The sequence below is a fragment of the Chenopodium album genome, chromosome 2 (assembly GCF_948465745.1).
Source record: "Chenopodium album chromosome 2, dcCheAlbu1.1, whole genome shotgun sequence".
Lineage (NCBI taxonomy): Eukaryota > Viridiplantae > Streptophyta > Magnoliopsida > Caryophyllales > Amaranthaceae > Chenopodium > Chenopodium album.
The window spans coordinates 16,139,001-16,151,302 of NC_137835.1; the positions used below are offsets into that span (position 1 = coordinate 16,139,001).

Here is a 12,302-nt window from a genome sequence, read left to right on the forward strand (position 1 = left end):
TTATTAATAAAGTCCAACAAATTGGATTTGGTTATAATTTAAATGGGTTATTTAGGAAAGGAGGTGGAAGTGGATATGAGGCCCATTTAGTGGTCACCTTAAAACCCTAGCTTGGGAAAACTCTATAAATAGAACTCTCCCCCCTCATTTCATAGACATGAAAAATCCAAAGAAAAACCTCTCTATAAAAAACCTCTCTACTCAAAAACCCTCTCTAAACTTATCTAAAAACCAATCTCGAGAACTAGAAGAAGAACAACAAGCACCGGACGTGCCGTTCCATTCTAGAAGACCAACCTTGATCAAGATCAAGCCTTTTCGGCCCTCCATCAAGGAATTTCAGTTTCGACTACAACAAATCGAGTCATCTAACGACGTAGCGTGGGAATCGAATCAGTGGATTACATTAGAGATTGTTCTCAAATTTGTTATATTAATAAAAATTATATTTGTTGCATTTATTTTGACTATTTCGCATATTCAAAATTTGTGTTTACAAAATTAAAAGTTTGTTCTTTGTCAAAATTGTCTATCTTGATCTCTTTTTCCTTCTTCAATAATTGATGTCCTTTATGAGCTTTACTTGAGAAGTCGAGATTTGAGAAAATTTTGAAGGATGGTTGAGTTCTTGAGTAGGATACAAGCGGCTAGATGAATAGTTTGATACGAAAAGTCCTTTTACTAGATTCCTATTTCTAACATTTACTCCCTCCATTTTTAAATACTTGCTCCATTTCTATTTTTTGCACTATTCATTTATCCTACTTTGACCAATGTTTGTGATTTATACATAAGAAAAAATATAGTCTTGTGGGTACTTGTTGGAATCATCTCAATGAATAGATTTTTAATTTTCAATTGTTAGAATTTATACTTATTGATAATTAAAGATATTAGTGATCAAAGATTAGCATCGGCATGTTTGTCCAAAAGAAATGGAGCAAGTATTTAAAAACGGGGGGAGTAGATAAGAAGGATAGGATAAAGATAAAGAATTTTGGGTGGGATATGGATTAAATAAAGTGTTATCCTTTATTTAGTACTTCTGAGAGAGAATAAAAAAGCAAGTGGGGTAGCTTGTAAATACAAGGTAAAAAAATTTACCTTAAATGGAAACGTGTCAACTAAAAAAAACTTTCTAAAAAGGAATACGTGTCAACTAAAAAAAAGTAGTATAAGTTAGGAATAGGAGAGGAGAGAGAGTGAGAGAGAATAAAAAAAATAAGTGTGGTAGCTTGTAAATACAAGATAAATAATTTGCCACAAATGGAAACGTGTCAACTAAAAATAAAACTTCCTAAAAATTAATACGTGTCAACTAAAAAAAACGAAAGTAGTATAAGTTAGGAATAAAAGTAGAATAAGTAACAAAGTTACGAATATGCTCTTACTAACCCTATCTTTCTCCTTTATTTTTTTTCTCTTCATTAAGGATATAAATGTCATTTTAATTATAAATCTCCATCCCTCATTCTTATTCCAACCCCCCGAGAGGATGTTTGTTTGTAGGGATTATAGGAGGGATAGGGAGTTATATCCTATAATCCCTTGTTTGTTTAATGATAATTGTCCTATCCCATATGAAAGGGATAGGGATAAAAAAAAAATTAGAGTTATCCCTCTATTTTTGTAACAAGGGGGGCAGTCGGGCAGATATAAGGTGTAGGGATTAATTTTGAAATGTAAAAGACAGTTTTACCCTTAATGAAAGGAAAGGAAGAGGGGATAGGAGAAATGTTAGTAATGATAATTATGTAATTTTACCACTTATCCCAATTTAATTCTCAAATCTTACCAAATAATGGATAACATAATTTTTATCCTTATCCCACCTATTGATTCCCTATCCCTGTTGCCAAATGCCCCGCCAAGGTATAGAAATTGAGGGATAAAAGGTGATTTTGTCTTTGTCATATCCCTCTCTCTAATCTCAATCCTTAGAAACAAACATGAGATTTTAAAATCCTTTTCCCCAAATCCCTATCCCTCTCCATTTATCCCCCTAAACAAACATGCAATACTGAGGACTTGAGGAGGAGTGAATTACGAAGTACTTTTTTTTTTTTTTTTTTTTTTTTTTTTTTTTGTATATGCCATGTTTTTAAATACTTTTCTTATATAAATTTTACATAATATTTTAATAATAAAATATTATCGAGCTGCTCGCGAGCTTATCGAGTCGAGTTATACCTTGCTCGACTCATGCTCGTTAAGGTTTCAAGTCGATTCGAGCCAACTCGAGTCGAGTTTTGACCGGGCGTTGCCCGAGTCGATCTCGAGTTGCTCGCGAACTGCTCAACTCAATTAGCACCCCTATATCCGTTAAAAATTTCTTCCAAAAATAAAATTATATAACAAAAGGGTATTTGGGTTTTTTGAGAGAGTATTTCATATATGTATAATAAATTAATGATGATTTTGGGTTAAGTGAAAACTTATTTGGTCAATTTCGGCCAACTTAATTATTTTTATTTATCGGGCCCAGCAGCATCGTAAATTACTATTATACTTCAATAGTTAGACCCAAATATTAATACTATTTTTATAAAAAAAAAATTATAACCTTCAAGACAATTTCTTTTATACCCCTGGAGTACTATGCACGAGGTACTGGGTACATTTCATGTTATTCCGATGTAAGATTCTGATTATTTCACTTTGTATATACGTAGATCCTTTTAAATTACGCCACGTCAACACACATTCAATAATGTCATGTCGATATCAAATTTCAAAATCCTTACTGAAAAAAAAAACTCAATTGCACGCACGTTTACAAAAGTAGAAACTCGGGCCAACGCCCGACCTTCTCACTAGTTTTTAAATTATTTAAAGTTATTTAGTGTGGATACTTGATTTAAAACTTTTTGAGTGAAAACTTTTTGTTACATAATATTATATGTTATTATTACATAATATTGAAAACTTTTTGTTACATTATATCATATGCTTATGTTATTATTCTCTAAATTATATGTTATTTGATTGAAATTTTTTGTTGCATAATATTATATGTTATGTTCTCTATATATCCATCTCTACTAATATTTTGGTTCTATTTATTTTCTTTTCTTGCCTTCATAATTCTTTCGATTTTGTTCTCTGTTTTTATTTAGCTAGCTACAACTTGTAAAATTAGTTTTTAACAAAATGATACAACTTTTTGGCAAAATAATACAATATATAATTAATATAATAAAATAATTTATATCTTAAAAAAATAACATCAAGTTTGAGAAAAATAACCTCATACTTAGAAAGATCATATGATTTAAACCAAAATAACAAAAGACTAATAAAATACATAACACAATGTTTAAGCAAAATAACATTATATAGTTTAGCAAAATAATATAAAGTTTAATTCAAAATGACACATCGTTGGAACTCATATAAAAATTACACAATTCTTAGGGAGTGTAAAATTATTTTATTGAAATAACATAAGGTTAAAATTTAAAAATAATACATACATATCCAAAACAAATTAACAAAATGATAAATGCGTAAATATAAAAATTAAATTAGCACCAAAAACATTTCTAAAGTAGAAAATTAGCAAGATTTTCTTAACATATAAAAGATTTAATTAAATAGCTCTAATACTTTTGTAAATATGATGAGTCTATTATATATATATTTTTATTCCCTGTCTCGTGGTCATATTTGTGCTTATTTGAGCTCTACGGAGCTATTTTTATTACTAATATACGTTTTCTAATGTTTTTGTAGAGTTTGTATTATTTTGTAGGAATTTGTAGATTTACGGCAATTCCCGAGCTTATTTAAGTAACTACGAAAACATTAGAGACGGATTATATTTTATGACCAAATACTTGAAGCTGAAGGCCGAGTTAGAGAAATTTAGTTCGGCAATTAAGGGCTCGATTAAGTAAAGAGGTGCAAAGTTTCAATGTTACATTATTATCATGGACCAATGAAGTATTGCGGACCAAGTATGAAGGAAAGAAGAAATGTCATATTCTTAGGTGCACACTCATGCATCTAGAAATAGGTGTAACAACAGCACAATATGAACATTAGCTTTTTAGAAAGTGAACATAGATATAAAAAATATGAACATTAGCTCTTTAGAAAATGAACATAGGCATGAATATGTGTGATTTTCGATTTCTTATGTGGTGACTCTGTGATTAACTTCGATTGATTAGGTTATACTAACTCCGTTAACATTTAGTTCCAACTTTGGGGTATTAATTGAGAGACATAAAATATTCCAAAGTTACAACTAAATGTTAACGGAGGTAGTATATGATTTTCTTAATTCTAATGAATTGAATTTTATCCGATTTTCTGCATTTTTTTTTATCAATGAACATAATCATGCAAAATATGAACATATGCATAGGTTCCCTTAAATGTGAACATTAGCTTTTCAGAAAGTGACACATTGGCATAAAAAATATAAACTTATGCATTTTAGAATGTGAACATAACATTTCACAATATGAACGTAAGTATTGGTTTTCTTAAAGTGATTAAAAGCATTTAAAAGGTGAACATATACGTAAAAAAATATGAACATAAACATTTAAGAAAGACAACATTTGCATAAACAGATTTAATTAATATTTCATGAACAACACATATTTACATTATGAATATTTGAAATTATATATGAATATATAAAATATGATTATGAATATAATGCATTTAATTATGAACATAAAAATTTGAAGAAATAAAAAATAATATGATTATGAAACATATGCATTATAAGTATTAAATGGTCATTTATTTACGTGTTCATTTTTATTATTAAATGTTCATTTTTTTTCATGTTCATATTTTTTTACTAAATGTTCATTTTGTAGAGCGTAGTGTTGATTTTGGCGGATTGCGGATATGTTGTCTGGGTTATTAAATGTTCATTTTGGGCCTTCCCTTTTTGCACCTATCTTAGGTGCATAGGACCAATTGAGAAGAAATGGGCCCTAAGCAAAAGAAGCCACAAGGCCCAGCTCGTAGCTCCAGCTGATCGGGCCCGGTCGGGCGGACACCTTTAGTACATTTAGGCCTACACAATTGGGCCGCTCACGTTGGTTTTGCTGATGATTGATGATTGTGTCGATCTAGGAGGTAGTTTTAGTGGGTTTAGGAGTAGTAGTTTGACTTTCTATCAAACTCTATATCCTATTACTCCATTAGATATAATTCATATAAAAGGAGTAGTAGTACGTAGGTTAGGAGGATTAGCCTTAGATTAGGTAGTTTTTTAGTTTTCTTTTTTTTTTTTCTTTTAGTTTAGTTTAGTTTTCTTTTCTCTTTCTCTCTCTAACTTCTTCTTAATCTCTTTCTCTCTCTCTTTTAATTAAACTCTTAGATTTTCCTCTATCTTGTTTTTCTCTCTAAACTCTTTGTTTATGCAATTTGAGCTGTGATGGACCGCTACCCGGTAGGGGCACGTGTGTCCCATACCAAGGGCAAAAAAGTCATTTCTTGTATAACACATGGCAGTAACCCAGTGTTATTACTGATGTAAAAAAATGTTTCCCTCTCCTCTTCCATAAACTTACTGCGCTATAAAAATTGGTCCTTCTCTTTCTCGAAAATTCGTGGCCGGAAAAATCGTCGGAAAGATTGCCATAAACCCTAGCAGAAAACAGCCGATTTGAAAGCATAAAAGGGTGTGGAAAGTTGTGATTTATGATGTCGTTTTTGCCCTGTTGAAGAGCGGTTTTTGAGATCCTGTAATTTGCGACAAAAGTCAAAGTACTATACAGATCGTTACATTGACAAATTGCTTTGTCGGAACATAATTGGAAGGATTATTACATACATTTACCAGTTGTCGTGCCATAGCAGGTAAACCAAGCTATTAATTTGAATGGAAACTTTGAATTTCGAATTTTTAGGGTTTTGTAAACTAGGATTTTTCTGTATAAGGTGGCAGAAAGGGTGGTAGGGGAGGACGAAGAGGTGGTCGGGGTTCGCAATCTGGTGGGTGTGCGAATTGTGGTGGGCGTGCGCCATCTACAGTCGCCGAAAAGGTAATTGTGGCCTGAGTAGGTAGTTCGTTTGCCATTAAAATGGAATTTGTTGATGATTATAATTGAATTTGTGTATGTGGAGTACTGGGTTTGCCATTAAAATGGAATTTGTTTAATGCTTTTATATAATTGAGCATGTTAGTAATTGAGGATGTTAGTAATACTGTGAATAGTATGGTTGAATTGAGTATGGTTGAATTGAGTATGTTAGGTATTATATTTGTTGATGTTAAATTTGTTTTTTTTTTTTTTTTTATAATGTGACTAGTTTGTTGAAGTGACAAAATGTGACTAATTTTTTGTGGTGACTAATGTGGTGACAAAACTAAATTTGGAGATTGGTTTAGTGTAGGGTTTAATGTAGTTTAATTTTAATTAATTATATTGCTTTTGTGCCTACCTAGGGCTTGATTTATTGCGTTAATTTGATTGATGATTGTTGCTGCATAACTGAGTAATGAGTTTTAGACCTTTTGTAGCTGAAATTGGTGCTCCCTCATGTCTTTTAAAATTTTCAACCTATGCTTAGCATTCAAGGGCTATTTGGAATCAAAATCCTATTATTTAGCTTTTTACATACATGTGGGGTGGATGAGATTTATGACTTACTGAATACCCTTCTACTTCTTTGTTATGCTAAAAGACTTTCTTTATGACTTATAAGGTTAGGGTCCTTGATGAATTTAACAATTATTCGCTGCATTGAATTACCGGCTGAAGTCTGTGCTTATATTTTGGTTAGAGCAAATTGACAATTGAAGTCATTATTGCCTAATTATATACAATTATACATGCCTTGTCCTTTACATTTTGATTTTTATTTTTCTTTTTTCCCCCCTTGAAGCTGTTGCTCTTATCCTCTTTGCTGCAGGATTCAGAGCTTATGACATGTTGTGTGATTCATGTGAAAGATGGTTTTTTACTTGAAAAACTTTCAGAGCTCCATGGTTAATATGACACCATTATAGGACCTAGATTTGAGTTGTTGTGAATCAAAGTGTGGTCTTCATTCTTACACTCTATTCCTTTTAATTGTCATCTAAGTCCTAGATAACACTATTTTGTAAAGTATTTCCATTGACAAAAAGTAGTAGCAGTATAAATTCAACAGTAATCTTAAGATATTTTAGGGTTTAGGCAGGGGAGTGAGCAGAAGTGCAGAACCAAGATAGGAAGTTAGAAACACTTGGTGTGTATCCTTTAATGAATGAGTTTAAAAGAATTTTAATGAGCAGAAACATATTTGAAATTGTAGGGTTAAGTATTTGCATATCTGAAACATGACAGGCTTTCTTTACAAGGTTTCTTTATAATGCTTATAAAGAAACCTATACTTGTGTTATTGTGTAGTTGTCTTTAAAAATTTTCAACCTATGCTTGGCATTATAAAGAGACCTATTCTTGGCATTATAAAGAACGCATAAGGAAAAATTATCTGATCCCTTCCTATCTCTTTAGTGGTTTATTTGAATCGGGAATATTCGCCAATTAACAGAAAGTTTTATATATTTAAGTCTTCGTTAAAAGCTAGAGCATGGTACATGAGTTAGAAATATAAGGAAGGCAACTGGTTGTGCCAATTTTGTATATTAAATCATTATGGACATTAGAAATTATGGGCCATTAGAAATATAAGGATGTTTAAGGCAAATGGCAGGCAGGAGGTTAATTAATGTTGGTAGTCAATTCTATCTAAAAATTTATTGTTATGCATCCTCTGTCTATAGTTGTAAGACTTGTAACTTTGTAAGCCTAATTGTAATATTGTGTAAATTTGAAGTGATGTGTGTGTATATTTGATTTATTAATTTTATGTATAATTTATTAATTTGATTAATAATTTTATGTAACTAAATGAGATGAGGCTAAGGAATGAGGTTAAGGTTTTCCCATAACTAAATGAGTTGAGGTTAAGGTATTCCCATAATGACCTCGATCTTGTACAAGTATTAGATTTCAAATTTTGAGGAATGATAGTGTATTTGAAATTTCTACCCCTTTAAGGTTTGATGGCATATTTCCTTTTGTTTTACAGGTTTGTAAGAAAATTGATGATGTTGTGTACAGGGTGAGTTGTTTATTTTGCTTGACTATGATAGTGGTTTGCCTTATTGGAGTGTTGTTGAATATATTTAAAATGTATTTGTGTAGGACAATACAGTTAGTGAGGGTGGTAAGATTAAGCTACTTGGTAAAGTTATCGAAAGAAGCAAGGAGGTGCTGAAAAGGGTGAAGATCTTATCTTTGTTTATGGTTGAATGTGCAATGGATTTGTTATATAAAAGTCTTATCTTTTCTTATGGTTGATTGTGGCATGGCTTTGTTATAATTTTATGGTTAAATGTGGGCTTATTGGTATATATTGTTTGTGCAGCCTGAAAATGTAAATTGTCGGGTGGAGATGTTTGGTATGATTTTGAATGAATTTTGTGAGGAAAAAAGGAAAATAGTTAAGGATATGGGATTTGCTAGACTATTTGGTTTGATTGATAGGAGACTTCCCAGGGAGTTGGCTTATTGGCTTGCTACAAGGGTTGATGTACCTAATTATTGCCTTGTTACTCCGGACGGGCTAGAGTTTACATTTGACCCTGTTCAAGTCTAGTGGGTTCTTGGCATTCCAAGGGGTAGTTTTTCGGTCCCGAAGGAAGCATTTGATGAAGAGATGGAAAATTTTCTTCAAGTTGTCATTAATCGATTCAGCATGACTACACCTAGCAATGTGAAAGGGATAGATATAAAAAATTTAGTGGAGTCAGTTCAAGCTCCACTTCCAGATGTTTATGAGTTTAGAATAGCATTCATGCTTCTGGCCTTGGTGTATGTTTTGTGTCCTACAATATCTTATAGGCTTTGTCCTAAGCTTATACCCGCAGCCATTGCAGCAAGTCAGCCTCAATCCTATGATTGGTGCACATTAGTCCTTGATCAACTTATGTATGCTATTAAGAGCTTTGCAAGGAGGTTTTACCCAATGGGGTATTCCAAAGGATGTGGAGGTTGTACAATATTTCTGTCGGTAAGTTATTTAGTTTTGCCTTTTCTAAATAATGAGACCATTACCATCACAGACCATGTTAACTGATGACAACAATTTTATTTTCAGATAATGTATCTTGATCGGTTGAAACGAACCCCAATGAAGTGGGGAGTTTTTCCCTCGAATGATAGTGTGGACAGAAACTGAGATAACAATGGCCAAGAAGGCTGACCGTCATACGAAAGGTGATTTTGGAAAATTAGGGGTAAGTGAACTTACTATTATATGCAAATAATCTGAATAATTTTTTTTTTTTTATAATGTTAGGTGTTCTGACTGAGTTGGGTGTTCTTTGTAGTGTGTGAATGTGGCGTATGGTAGGCCACATGTAAGGGATGCAATGGACATTATGCCAGTTAAAAAAAGAGTTGGGGTTGTTGCTGCTAAGGTGCGGTGCAATTATGGAATGTGTTGTACTTTGTTTAAAGTGTTTGTTGTGTGTGTGACTGATGGAAAATGTATTATGTCAAAACAATAGGTTGCTGAAGCTTTGTTGAAAGCTGTTGATGTAGAAGAGGAGGAGGATGTAGAGGAAGAACTTATATCCACTTAAGGTGCGAAAAAACGGTCAAAGGACGGGGCAGGTTATTTCGGGTGGAATAAGTCTTCAGGTATGCAAATCCTCTTCTTGTTTAAAGTGTTTGTTGTGTGTGTGTGACTGATGGAAATGGTGTGTTGTGAAAATGGTGTGTCATCATGTATTAAATGCAGCTCTAGCTCAGCTGTAAACTTAGCTCCCACAATTTTTTTGGCTGGTAAATGAAAATTTTCTATGTGGTTTGGGTACATGCATATAAGGCGTGTGTTGCATATAAGGACATTAGTTTGTGATTTTCCTCAAAAAAAAAAATTGAAAAACCCTACTATTTTATAAGGATTTATAGTTTATTTTGGTGGATCGATATAGCTTGATATGTTGTAATTTTGGTAAAGCTCCACTTGAAAGGTCTTAGTGTGCTTTGTTAGAGGCAACTGATTGTCAATCGCTAAATGCCTGCATATGGAGTATGTTCTATGGAACTTTACTTTTTGGAGGTTTTAGATTAGGGATATAGAAACAACCACGTACATAGTCTATATTGGAAATTTGGGATTATGATGCTCACTTAAGCTCTGCTCACTTAAGACCATAGATAAAGGCTTAAAAAATCCGTTATATTTGCACCTAGGCTGTGATTTGTGAAATGGAAGGGCTTCAAGCCCTAGTTCTTTGCCAATCACTTGAGAGCGTCTCTATGTCAATACAAAAGGCAGCAAAAAAATTTATGTACATGAAAAAGCCATCATCTCTTTTTCACTGTAATTGTTATACATCCCTTTACTCTGACACCCATCATCTCTTTTTCACATTAATTGTTATACATCTACAATATTAATAATGATGATTTTATTATTGTTGATCAAAGTAACTAATAAAGTTAATGTTATTTACTCTTCTGATTACATCGTCTGTTATGCAAGGTTCCTCTTCTGCTGCTGTCCCTGACATAGATTTTTTTTATTACATCTCAAGTGGCTTAATGTGTAGCACACCTATGCTAAACAATCAGTGGGAGGAAACCTAAAGAAGGGAGAAGGAGAGACAGGAGAAGGAAAGGCAGGAGCTGGAAGAAGTTAAGAGACAAAGAAAGGAGAGAGAGGAACGGGAGAGGATTGAGAAGGAGAGGGAGGCTAAAGAGAAGCATGACGAGGAAAAGGAAAAGCTTGAAAGGCAGGAGCTGGAAATTGATATACAAAGAAAGGAGATGGAGGAGCGGGAGAGGCTAGAAATGGAGGCTAAGGAGAAACATGATAGGGAAGAAAAGGCTTGAAAGGGAGGAAAGAGATAGAATGGAGAAGGAACAAGAGGAATTGGACAAGCTTGAGGCAGAGCGAGAGGAAACAGAAAGGTTGGAGAGAGAGAGGTTGGTGAGGGAGGAAAAAGAGAGGTTGTAAAGTGAGGAGGAAAAACAGAAAAGGATCCTATTACGAGGGCTAGAAATCCAGGAGAGAAGTGATCATGAGATAAGTTTCAGTTCTGAGGAGGAAGGGTTTGATGAATGTGGTTCACCGTCGACCTTGGTTGAAAGAAGTCAGCGGAAACGGAAGACAACGGCAACACCCAATCGAATAGTTCAAGGGTATGTAATCACATGGCGGCCTAGGAAGCATCGAAGCCTCTGCCAACCATTGTTTGATTTTGTAAGAGTGACCACAAATTTCTCCCCAAGGAGGAGGCAGTATAGTAACATGTAAGTATTATGTCCATAGTGATTTAGTCTGTGTATTATTGTTCTGATACTTTGATAAACTTTATTATTGTTATGATACTTTGATAAACTTTATTATTAGTGAAGAAGATCCGGTCATGCTAAGGTGTGATGGAGAGGTAGCAACTCTTAGTATGTGTTCTGGTGTAGCGCTGAATAGGGGCCAAGTAGGTAATGTAGTACACGATAACAAGTTATGTTTTTTCAACTGTTAATAAAGTAAAAAGCTTATCTGATTTGATATCACCATGATGTGTATAGTATGTTAGGGTTGCTGGTAAATTATGTGAAAAGGTTTGGGCTCATCGCTTTAAAGGCCGTAGTCGACGGTTCATGTTGGATCCTGCATTTGTGGTATATCTTGTCTTAAAAAATTTAGAGTTCATATGTTGGTAATTATTTTAATATATAGGATACTAAAGTGTGATTTGTTTTTCAAGATTCGTGTTTTGAAAATGAAGAATTCAAAAGAGTTGGACCGGGTCACACGTGTGTTTAATAGTCAGATGTCTGGTTTAACACCGAACCTGATTAACGTGGTACGGAATGTATTCAGCTAATTCTGTCGTAAATACAAAGAGGCAGTTAGTATGGAGTTTATTCAGTAGTAACGTGGTTTAAAACATGAATTTTATTTAGGTCTTTGTCCCTGTTGTTTTAAACAATCACTGTTGGTGTGTGGCCTTTTCGCTTAATCAGGAAGAGATTCTAAAGATGGACTCTATCGAAACGTCCACTGCTGCAGATCTCCACTGGCTACATGTGAAGCAACTGGTAAAAATATTTTACTCGAGTCTTTGTTAGTAACTCTATTTTTTTTTAGCATGTAGATTGATTTTTTCAAATAAATAGGTTTTGCTTCATACAAACTAATGACAAATAGTTGCTTCCTCCCGAGGGATAGAGAACTAGATTAATTATTTTCAACCTATTAAGGCTGCAGGTTTATTACAACATTGATAGATAGTAAAGACAATAACATAAGGAAAGATGATGAGAAAT

General features: G+C 33.3%; 1 long non-coding RNA gene across 2 annotated transcripts; it reads left to right on the plus strand.

The window, feature by feature from the left end:
- The first annotated feature begins 5,114 nt into the window (after positions 1 to 5,114).
- On the plus strand, positions 5,115 to 12,069 carry LOC145596857 (uncharacterized). Of its 2 annotated transcripts, none has more exons than XR_014103298.1 (12): positions 5,115 to 5,826; positions 5,908 to 6,011; positions 8,047 to 8,079; positions 8,163 to 8,240; positions 8,386 to 9,030; positions 9,118 to 9,256; positions 9,350 to 9,439; positions 9,530 to 9,662; positions 10,513 to 11,282; positions 11,383 to 11,654; positions 11,741 to 11,839; positions 11,940 to 12,069. It is a non-coding gene; the product is annotated as an uncharacterized LOC145596857 (long non-coding RNA). The 2 variants fall into 2 exon arrangements; XR_014103297.1 differs by having other exon boundaries at positions 5,116 to 5,826; positions 10,565 to 11,282.
- The last annotated feature ends 233 nt before the right edge of the window (positions 12,070 to 12,302 follow it).